At 37.1% G+C, this 12,260-nt stretch overlaps 1 protein-coding gene across 10 annotated transcripts in view; it reads left to right on the top strand.

Moving 5' to 3' along the window:
• Nucleotides 1-12,260, top strand: part of NSRP1 (nuclear speckle splicing regulatory protein 1) — a 42,388-nt gene that overhangs the window by 15,203 nt on the left and 14,925 nt on the right. The gene's annotated exons all lie outside the window — the stretch shown is intronic.

Raw genomic sequence — 12,260 nt, forward strand, 5'->3', positions numbered from 1 at the left:
GATTTGTGCATGTTTAAAAGGAAAGAAGCTAAAGGAAAAGGGAGATTTTATGCTAAAAAATCTCAGGTGTCAAGAAGTTAAGTAAATTGACCTGTGTCACACACATAGTAGTTAGGTAATAGAGCTAGATTTTGACCCCAGAAGATCTGCCGATGTGAAATGCTGGGCTGCATGAAGCAGAAGCTGGAATCAAAATTACCAGGAGAAACATCAGTAACCTCAGATATGCAGATGACACTACCCTTATGGCAGAAAGTGAAGAACAACTGAAGAGAGCCTCTTGATGGAAGTGAAAGAGGAGAGTGAAAAAGTTGACTTAAAACTCAACATTCTTAAAACTAAGATCATGGCACCCGGTTCCAACACTTCATGGCAAATAGATGGGGAAACAATGGAAACAGTGAGAGACTTTGTTTTTGGGGGCTTCAGAATCACTGCAGATGGTGAGTGCAGCCATGAAATTAAAAGACGCTTGCTTCTTGGAAGAAAAGCTATGACCAATCTAGACAGCATATTAAAAAGCAGAGACATTACTTGGCTGACAAAGGTCCATCTAGTCAAAGCTATGGTTTTTCTAGTAGTCATGTGTGGATGTGAGAGTTGGAACTATAAAGCTGAGCACCAAAGAATCAATGCTTTTGAACCGTGGTGTTGGAGAAGACTCTTGAGAGTCCCTTGGACAGCAAGGAGATCAAGCCAATCAATCCTGAAGAAAATCAGTCCTGAATATTCATTGGAAGGACTGATGCTGAAGCTCTAATACTTTGGCCGCCTGATGGGAAGAACTGACTGATTGGAAAAGACCCTGATGCTGGGAAAGATTGAAGGCAGGAGACAACAGAGAATGAGATGGTTGGATGGCATCACCGACATGATGGACATGAATTTGAGCAAACTCCGGGAGTTGGTGATGGACAGGGAAGCATGCTGCAGTCTCTGGGGTCACAAAGAGTCAGACACTGAGAACTGAGGTGATCTGCCTTATCCAAAATCTGTGCTTTTAAAAATGATAATTACTCCTTCTGAGAGGAAGTTTGTTTGTAATGGAATTTTAAAAGTTTGAGAGACGCAACGGAAAAGGGGTTAGTTGGAAAATTGGCAGAGCTCAGAGACTTCAAGAGTCGATTTATTTACTGGTTGGAACAGGAACACAAGTAGCTTACAGTTGAGTTGCAGTTTTTATCATGTGAAATTATACAGCTTTGCTTTCTTGTGGTTTAGGAATATATTGGGGAGATGAGTCTATTAATTTTCAACAAGATGGATGTCTGTTTGTCCAATTTTTTTGAACAGTCTTATTCCAAGGGTTTTCAACACTTCGAGAGAGGCATTAAGAAACTTATATAGTGACTTTTATAACTTTTACTTACCACAGTTATTGAGTGTATTATTGACACCAAGTTTTGATGTGGCCCAGGGATTGTAAATATTCTGTATTTTGTTACCCCCATCCATATAGATGAAATCCCTCTGAAGATGTATACAGATGAAAAACTATAATTTTGTGAGCCTTGGACTTGTTCTTTTTACACATAAACACAAAATGTGTTTTGTGCATTTTGTTTTTATTAATAAAAGTTTTTAATAGAATGAAAATTTCAGTAGTTTTTAAAAAGTATTATATGTGGCAAAATGTAGGCTAAAATTCTCCTCTTTTTTTGGTGATTTTATTTATTTATTTATTTATTTTTGGCTGTGATGGATCATCTTTGCTTTGTGTGGGATTTCTTCTAGTTGCAAGGAAGCAGGGTCTACTCTGGGAGTAGGGTCTATTCTGTGTTGCCGTGCAAGGGCTTCTCTTTGCACTGACTTGCTTCTCTTGTTGCATCGCACAGACTCTAGGCACATGGCCTTCATTAGTTGCAGCACATGGGCTCTATAGTTGCAGCTCACAGGCTCTCTAGGGTGTGGCCTCAGTAGTCTGTAGCACACGGACTTAGTTTGCCACAGCATGTGAGGTCTTCCTGGACCAGGGATCGAACCCATGTCGTCTGTATTAGTGCTGCGCCACCAGGGAAGTCCTTCCTCTGCTTTTAACTTTTGTAGAGTGAAGATTGTACCCTTGTCTGTTTAGAACTTCACCAAGAGTCTGCCATATAAGAAACTCATGTCCCCGTCCACAGTGTCACTTGTAGTATTTGAGTCACCAATTCAAGTTAGCATTTGTGTCCATAGCATTAATGGTAATTACATTGATTCCAGCTGGTAGAAGCATTTGACAAATTACTGTTTTCTAATGTGGTTACATGTTTACATATTATTATTTTATAAATTAATTTCTCTTTATTCTTTATAGTTCTGTAAGGATGTACCTGGTTGTGTATCCAAAACTGAGTTAGAAAGAAGTGTGTGTGTGTATATATAGCTTTTAAAAATTGTGTGTAGAGTTTAGATTATCCATTTTCAGAATGATTAAGGGCATTTGCTTCCCTGGTGGCTCAGACTGTAAAGAGTCCACCTGCAATTCAGGAGACATGGGTTCAATCCCTGGGTCAAGAAGCTCCCCTGGAGAAGGGCATGGCTACCCACTCCAGTATTCTTGCCTAGAGAATTCCATGGACAGAGGAGCCTGGCAGACTACAGTACATGGGATTGCAAAGAGTTGGACAGGACTGAGCGACTAAAATACAACAACGGACATTTACAAATACTTCCTATAAAAGGAGGGTATTGAGTATGATACGATGAGAACTACCATTATGTGCTATCCTCTCTAATACATAATGATTTATTATGTATTAAATTCGTATAAATTTGTGGGTCTGTATCCCTGACTATTCTGTTCCATTTTATTTCTTTCTCTAATCCTGCTTCATTGCCTTTTTATTTCAGTTGCTCTAGCAGTATAATCTGTTTTGATTATATAAAATCAAAATATATACTGGAGTGAGTTGATATATATATATATTTGATTAAATATAGTAGGACAAAGAATAAGAAAATTAATATTTATTGAGAGCTTGCTGTATATTAAGTAGTGCTCTGTTTTATATGAATTAGTTCATGTGATCATCACAGTAACACTAAGTATTAACCATATTTTATCAAGTGTAAGATACTTTGATGCTTTCTTGATGTTATCAGAAAGTGTCAATGAAAAAATTTCATATACTACATTATTGCTTCCTGGGAAACAGCTGTTCTTTCAAGAAGTCATCAGTTTCTGAGGTTAAACTGAAAAAATCTGTCTTTAGAATCAATGAAATAGATTTTCATTATCTTCACAGTGGAAGAAACAGGCAGTTTGTCTAAGAAGATAACATAGTTAATTGGCTTCATAGCTCATATGTTTGATTGAGATCTTCTAAATTTATTATTACATTTATTAATTTTCTAAGCATTTATTGTTGATATATAGCAATAGTTATTTTTGCTCTAGGTTCATGGTAAATACCTTTTTTTCAGGGAGTTGCCCTTTGCTGCAGATAGGTCATCCCCAAGTTACGTTTACAATTATTGGGTAGCCCTCTCTAACTGGGTCCATCTCTATAGTCCTCCCATCAGATGACTCTCCCTGCAGGAGAGTATCCTTCCTGACCCTTGGCTTATTCATGAGACTTGTTTTGACCAGTGTAGAATGTGAATGGAAGTGATAAGCTATATCTGAGCAGAAGCTTTTGAGAGTCCTCTGATTGAGTCATTCCTTTTTTTCCTGTCTGCCATCTGAGCAGCATGTTGCAGATAGGGACTGTACTTTCAGTCTCAGTCCTGGAATGAAGACAGTGTGGACCTATAGCCATTCATAGTGGACAATGTAGTATGAGCAAGAAATAAACCTTTGTGTTGTAAGCCATGAGATCTTCATGTTCTTTGTTGATGCAGAATAAATTAGTGAAAGTTGGTCAGTAACTCTCTGAACCATGAACGTCCAGATGTTCAAGCTGGTTTTAGAAAAGGCAGAGGAACCAGAGATCAAATTGCCAAAATCACTGGATCATGGAAAAAGCAAGAGAGTTCCAGAAAAACATCTATTTCTGCTTTATTGAGTATGCCAAAGCCTTTGACTCTGGATCACAATGAACTGGGGAAAGTTCTGAAAGAGATGGGAATACCAGCCTACCTGACCTTCCTCTTGAGAAACCTATATGCAGGTCAGGAAGCAACAGTTAGAACTGGACATGGAACAACAGACTGGTACCAAATAGGAAAAGGAGTACATCAAGGCTGTATATTGTCACCCTGCTTATTTAGCTTCTATGCAGAGTACATCATGAGAAATGCTGGGCTGGAAGAAGCACAAGCTGGAATCAAAATTGCTGGGAGAAATATCAATAACCTCAGATATGCAGATGACACCACCCTTATGGCAGAAAGTGAAGAGGAGCTAAAAAGCTTCTTGATGAAAGTGAAAGACGAGAGTGAAAAAGTTGGCTTAAAGCTCAACATTCAGAAAACGAAGATCATGGCATCCGGTCCCATCACTTCATGGGAAATAGATGGGGAAACAATGGAAACAGTGTCAGACTTTATTTTTTTGGGCTCCAAAATCATTGCAGATGGTGATTGCAGCCATGAAATTAAAAGACACTCCTTGGAAGGAAAGGTCTGACCAACCTAGATAGCATATTAAAAAGCAGAGACATTACTTTGCCAGCAAAGGTCCGTCTAGTCAAGGCTATGGCTTTTCCAGTGGTCATGTATGGATGTGATAGTTGGACTGTGAGGAAAGCTGAGCACTGAAGAATTAATGCTTTTGAACTGTGGTGTTGGAGAAGACTCATGCAGTATTTGTCTTTTTATGACCGACTTGACTTAGCATGGGCTTCCCTGATAGCTCAGTTGGTAAAGAATCTGCCTGCAATGCAGGAGACCCCAGGTCGATTCCTGGGTCAGGAAGATCCCCTGAAGAAGGGATAGGCTACCCACTCCAGTATTCTTGGGCTTCCTTTGTAGCTGAACTGGTAAAGAATCAGCTTGCAATGTGGGAGACCTGGGTCTGTTCCCTAAGTTAGGAAGATTCCCTGGAGAAGGGAATGGCTGCCCACTCCAGTATTCTGGCCTGGAGAATTCCATGGCCTGTATGACCCATGGGATCGCAAAGAGTTGGATATGACTGAGCAACTTTCACTTCACTTTTCACTTAGCATAATGTCCTCAAGTTTCACGCATGTCAGAATTTCCTTTCTTTTTAAGGCTGCATAGCATTCCGTTTTGTGTCTGTATCACATTTTGTTTATCCATTCATCTGTCGTGCACACTTGGGTTTTTTCCAGCTTTTGAGTGTTGTGAGTAATGCTACTATGATGTTTGTGTCCAAGTGTCTTTTGAGTCCTGCTTTTAGTTCTTTTGTGTATATACCCAAGTGGAATTGTTGGGTCATATGGCAATTATATTTTTGAGGTACCACATTGTTTTCCACAGTGGCTGCACCATTTTACATTTCTGCCAGCAGTGAACAGTGGTTCCAGTTTCTCCACATCCTTTCCAAAACTTTCAGTAGTTACTATTGACTTTTCTTTTTTTTAATAATAGCTATTCTCAGGGATTGGGCTTCCCTGGTGGCTCATATGGTAAAGAATCTACTTGCAATGCAGGAGACCCAGGTGTGATCCCTGGGTCAGGAAGGTCCCCTGGAGAAGGGAATGGCAACCCATTCCAGTATTCTTGCCTGGAAAATTGCATAGACTGAGGAGCCTGCTGGGCTACAGTCCATGGGGTCGGAAAGAGTCAGACAGACTGAGTGACTAACACTTCATTTCAGTCTCATGGTAGTGAGGTAATATCTAATTGTGCTTTTGATTTGCATTTCCCTAATAATTGTGCTTTTAGTTTGCATTTCCCTAATAATTGATGGTGTGGAGCATCTTTCATGTGCTTATTGCTCATGTGTAGATCTGTTTTGGAGAAGTCTCTGTTGAGGTCCTTCTGCCCATTATTAAGTTGTAGGAATGTATTCTGGTTATTAGCTAAATGACTTTTTCTTCTGTTCATTGGGTTACCTTCTCACTCTGTTGATTTTTGTCTGATGCACAGAATTTTGAACTTTGATGAAGCCCAGTTTATCACATTTTCTTTCATTGTGCTTTTGGTGTCACACCCAGTAAATCATTGCCAGATCCAATGTATGAAGCTTTTCCCCTGTTTTTTCCCCCAAGAGTCTTAACTCTTCGGTTTAGGTCTTTGATCAGTTTTGAGCTAATTTTTGTGTATGTTATAAGGTAAGTATTTGCTGTTAAAGTCACACTGGCTTACAGTTTTCTTATTCTGTTCTTATATTTGTGTAGCTCTCCATCTTTTTTTTTTCTTTTCTATAACAGTGCTCTCCAGTTGTAATATGGAGACCCCTGGGTGTTCTCAGGATCCTTTCATGAGGTCTGCAAAGTCAAAACTATTTTCATAGCGATCCTAAGACATTAATTTGCCTTTTTTCACTCTCATTTTCTTTTTAATGTGCAGTGGAGTTTCCCAGATATTGCAGTACATGTGGATTGCAACAAATTGAAGACAGCAGTATGAGAAAACCCAACAGTCTTCAGTTAGACTTGCAAAGATAATAAAGCATTGCCACTCTTCTTACTAAATTCTTTTGTAAAGTAGTTATTTTTCATAAGACTGTTTTGAATATGAAATGGGTTTATTGTTATTTTTCGATGAATTAATAGATATTTAAAATTCTCTGTTTTACTTTGTAATATGGTAAATATTAATAGGTATAACTCACATAAACAGAAGTTCTTTGGGTCCTTAATAATTTTGAGTGTAAAATTGTCCTGAGACTAAAACATCGGATAGCCTTTGCTTTAGAACAGTTAACAGAAAATATGTTCCTTTAAAATATTTTAAAATACACAGTAATATTTTGCATTTGGTCCTTAACTATTTATTTCAGTTTCTTCCTTTTTTAATCTATTTCAATTTCTACATTTTCAGCCAATTTTGGTTATTTTTGTTTTCCTAAATTAATCATTCATTTTTTTAGGAATTCAAATTATATTTGTAGAAGATTTTAATAATAAAATACTTACCAAAAATCTCTTCTGAACTTGTAATTATGTCTCCCCAACCCCCCACCATGTTGTTTATTTGCTATTTTTCTCTCTTTTTCCTTGATGAGACCTGGCAAAAGTTTGCCTATTATACTACCTTTTACAAGAATTAACTTTCTGATTATTGGTCCTTCAGTTATCTTTTTCTATTTTGTTTATTTTGTTATCTGTTATTTCCATACAATCTTTGTTTTTGTCTATTCTTTCTTACATTTATTAGTGGAACATCTCTTTTGTTTCCTAAAACATTTATTAATGGCTATAAATTTTTCCATAGTCCTGCTTTGCTTGCCATAGGCTTTGTTATTTGCTGACCCTCGTTGTATACTTTTTAACAAGGAACTTATAATTTTTATTTTGATTCTCCTTTTCTAACGCAAGAATCATTTAGAATTGTAATTTCCAGGTATCTGGTTTTTTCCTTTCTGTTTGCTATTATTGATGCTAATGCATTTTGCCTGTGAACATGGTCCATGTGAGACTTCTGCTTTTTGTAATGGCTTGACATTTTCTTCATGGCTTAATACAAGTTTTGTGACTGATCCAGGTATATTTCAAATTTTCTTTAAAGTATGGCACATACTTGTACTGTAATAAACACTTATAAACATATATATGAATATATATTCATATTCATGTGTATAGTCATACATTCAATTATTTAATAGACACAAGCAAGTTGCCATCTGTCATGACAATCTTTTTTAATTTTTTTGAAGTGTGACTACCTTTAGGTGGGGCATGTACTCTGGTTAGCTATAGTTTCTGCCAGTCCCTACTGATTACTTACTATAGGCTGCATCTCTCAGGCTCCAGAATGAGTTTCCAATCCCTTTCCAAACTTAACTATATTGTTAAAGTCTGTACCCTTTCTCACTTGTTATCTATTCGATATTTTTCTGAGGATGGTATGGTAGCTTACCACGATGGTTACAGTTTGCTGGTTTCTCTTTTTAAATAAATTTTATACATTTAGAACTGTTAATTTTGTAAAGATTCATTAGTATCTTCTTGGGTTGTTCCATTTTTGCCTTGACTTAAGATTTGTTTAAATTAATATTGCTCTGTTCTTCCTTTTTTTAGCCTATTTGTGCTGTGTCTCTTATCATCTCTTTATTTTCAGCTTTTCTGAATTCATCCATTCATTTACTTGTTAACTTTTGTTTGTATCTCTTGGATATAGCGGTGTTTTGTCCTTGTCTTTTAAATAAGTGATTGTGATGTTTGGACTTATTCTTGTCATTTTGTATTTCTTGTTTACCATGCTTTCTTACTAGTCTTGCTGCTGCTAAGTCACTTCAGTCATGTCTGACTCTGTGCGACCCCATAGACGGCAGCCCACCAGGCTCCCCCGTCCCTGGGATTCTCCAGGCAAGAACACTGGAGTGGGTTGCCATTTCCTTCTCCGATGTGTGAAAGTGAAGTTGCTCAGTCATGTCCGACTTAGCGACCCCATGGACTGCAGCCTATCAGGCTCCTCCATCCATGGGATTTTCCAGGCAAGAGTACTGGAGTGGGGTGCCATTGCCTTCTCCGCTTATTAGTCTTACTTATGTCTTATTTTTCCTTCTGGTTGTTGGATTAAGGTTTTGCTGCTGTGGCGATGGTGGCTGTTCCATTTTACCTCCAAGAGTTTCACATTCTGTTGTTTTAATGTTTACCCTTAAAATTTCAGCACAGTAATTAATTAAACTTATATTACTCTAATGGTGATTAGAATATTCACATTCTCTCAATCAAAAACCTTAGCAAGTTTTTCCCTCCTATTTTCTCCTTTTCTGCTAGGTTGATTGCATCTGAGATTTTAGTAGGTTTTTTTTTTTTTTTTAGCCATTCATTCATTGTTGATTTCTGCATCCTACTTCTTTGTATTTCCAGTGGTATTTTCTCGAGTAATTCTTTTAGAGAGTATCTGTGGGTGATAATCTTTAAATCCTTGAAGATCTACAGATGTCTTTATCTTACCTTTACTCTTGAAAGATAGTTTGGCTACATATAGAATTTCAAGTTCAAAATTATTTTCCTTCCAAACTTTAATACTTTGTTTTCCTTTTATCTCATTATTTCCAAGTGGAGGGCCCTGGTTTCAGTCCAATTCTTTGTAAGTAATCATCATGCTCAGCTTCTTTCCCAGGTGGTGTTAGGATTTTTCTCTTTATCCTTGGTGTTGTAAACTTTGAGCAGTCATGTGTTCACTTTTCTTAATTAAAGGCAGAAATGAAATCTTTTAATATGCCTTTTCCAAAAAAGGTAGAATGTAACATGGGTCAGCTGCACTGCTGCTTCTAATTCAGAAACGCCAATTAATTCGTCTTTGTCTTGTGCTCTTTGTATCCTTTACATCAGAACATGTAGTATCCTGGGAACCATACCCATCTTTTCTGGCATTCAGCCTCTGGGCAGTTTTGGTTTCTAGTCTTCCGTCTTCCTCAAGTTTCCAGTCTGTTGACAGTATGCTTTCTTATTTTCTAGCATGATTATGGATTTCTTTACTGTCATTCCATGGGTTTGGAGGAAGAGGAGGCTGCAGCATGTATTAATCTGCCACTTTAAACCAGAAACTTTGCATTGCTTTCCTAGCTCTGAGATCTTGAGCAAATTGTTTAATCTCTTAGTTTTAGTTCCATATTAAAAAAAAAAAAACTCTATAATATCTAAATATTTTAAGAACCAAAAATACCTTAAGTGCCTAGTACATTGCATGCACAGAATAGAAGTATCATAAATAGTAGCTGTGAGTGCATGCTCAGTCGCTTGTTGTTACTGACTCTGCGGCACTGTGAACTGTAGCCCTCTAGGCTTCTCTGTCTGTGGCATCCTCCAGGCAAAAATATTGGAGTGGATTGCCATGCCTTGCTCCAGGGGATCTGCCCGATATTCTGGGATTGAACTCATGTCTCTTGAGTCTCTTGTGTTGGCAGGCGGGTTCTTTACCATTAGCACCACCTGGGAAGCCCAAATGGTAGCTGTATTGCTACAAGAAAAATAATATATTCTTTGTGTGCAATAGCTGTCATCATTAATCACTAGCCATCTGAAAGTTTCTTGTGCTGTCTCCATCCCACTTTGTGGTAGACTGTTGAATTTGGTAGCTTTTAAGACTTTTTAATGGAATCTTGATCTTCATTTTGGGTTGTGGCCTTTAACTCGGAATCATTATATTAGAAAAAATTTTTATAAAAAAGGCAGTAATAACCATAATTATATTTTTGCATTGTTTTATTTGATTTCTATACAATCTCATTGCACCCTTTTTAGTCATCATTTTTAACTGACAATTTCTGATTAGGAAATGGTAAAAGCTTTACTTCTACATTTGCTATTAAATAACAGAATTAGCTTTCTGTTTTTCTAAAACCATATGCATCTTTCTCATTCACCGACAAACTTTGATATTGCTTATTCTAGCTTCACCATAAAACCATTAAAAAAAAAGTTTTTTTTTTATTTTCCTGTTGTGTTTCAGTGTGTGTAGTCAGACAAAAAGCAATAATCCCCCATCTCATTCTTGGATTTATCAAAAACTGAAAATAAAATAGATCAGATCACTTTCTGAAACAAAATTACTTTATTAGTTTAGTAATAATTTGAGGCTACTTTAAAGATAAGGAGCAGCATTTGGGAGAAGATTCATTTCCTGCCTTTGGGTTTTATCTGTAAGAACTACATCTTCAATGTCAAGAGATTGTGTATGTATAACTGGAACTCTAATAAAGTCTGTACTGGGAATACTGCACACCTGACTCAGTCATTATGATTATATATTAGGTGCCAAACTGTTGCTTGTCTTTTGAAAAAAATACATTACCAAGTGTATTTCATTAAAATTTGGCCTGTGTGAGGAGGAGGATTACAAGACCTTCAACTATTGTTTATGAATGTGCTGGTTATTACCAACAGGGTTAATGATGTTCCTTTGGGAAATAAGTGGAATAGTAGTTTTCCTTTTATTGGTAAATTAAGCAATAATTGGAAGAGATGTTATTATAATAAATGTTTTTATTAGTACTAAATCTTACAAAATGTTTTTCTACAACTTTTTGACTGATGCAGCATAGGATATTGAGAATCATGTTTGAGTTTCTTTTTTCCACTTAATCCTTGCTTCTTTACACTAAAGTACTTTACTTTACATTAAAGAGCTATTCTTTTCCTTATGAGGAGTCCAAAATTACGCTTTTATTTATATTCCTTTTATGCTTCTCCCACTTTTTGCTTTTCATCACAGAGAAATTGTCATATGAAATAATATTTTTACTTCAGAACAGCATACTTTATGACATTTCTTCTCTATCTCTGTATGCTTGTGCACATGTGTGTTTGTCTTTCGGGAACTGTGACATCTCTGACAAGGAAAGAACTATTATGCATGTAGTAAGATTCATTTTTGAAACAGAATTGTTAGCCATACTTCTCATTTCAGGGCACATTCACATTATCAGCCTGCAAAGACTCTTACTTTATCAGTTTTCCTCTTCATTCCCTCTCCCATTCCTTTTTAAATATACTCTGATATTTGATATATATGCTTGAATATGTATGTATCCTTTTGTATTGTTGGGCAGGGGGGCCGGGGGGTGCTGGTCATTGCTTTGTTGCCATGCTCCGTGGCTTGTAGAATCCCAGTTTTCCTCAACCAAGGATTGAAGTGATCACGGCAACAAAAGCCCAGCATCCTAACTACTAGGTCACCAGGGAACTCCCTGGACAGAGTTTAAAGCAAGGCCAGGATCAACTATGTCAGATATTTCTAAGGTCAGATAAGATAAATGCCTGAAGTATTGTTTAGACTTAACAGCAGAGGTTTTATAGAGAACAGTTTCACTGGAGTGGTAGGGATAGAGGCCAGGTTATGCTGGGGTTGAGGAATGAATGTGGATAGAGGCAACAAGGGTAGACCGCTTTGGCTCTAAAGGGATGCCAGGATTCTTAAGGTGGCTGTTTGGGTCAGGGGGAGAGGGATCTTTGTTTTCTTACAGGAGAGAATTGAGCTTGGGTTCTGGCCCACTTAAGGTTTTTAGGTTTTGTGAGAGAGTTGTAGGAGTTCTTTTTTTGATGTTTCTCTTCAAAGATGCCAACATCATAGATATCACTCAAAAAGGGAAAAGATAAAGCCATAGAGGAAAGATGTTTGTAACCATATAAACAAAAGATTGTTGTCCAGACTATACCAAGAACTCCAGCAAATCATTAAGGAAAAACAAAAGAACCCAAACAGAAAAATGTACAAAAGACATAAATAGGTTTTTCACAGCAAAGGAAACTTTAGCTAAC

This window comes from Ovis canadensis, chromosome 11, assembly GCF_042477335.2.
Source record: "Ovis canadensis isolate MfBH-ARS-UI-01 breed Bighorn chromosome 11, ARS-UI_OviCan_v2, whole genome shotgun sequence".
Taxonomy (NCBI): domain Eukaryota; kingdom Metazoa; phylum Chordata; class Mammalia; order Artiodactyla; family Bovidae; genus Ovis; species Ovis canadensis.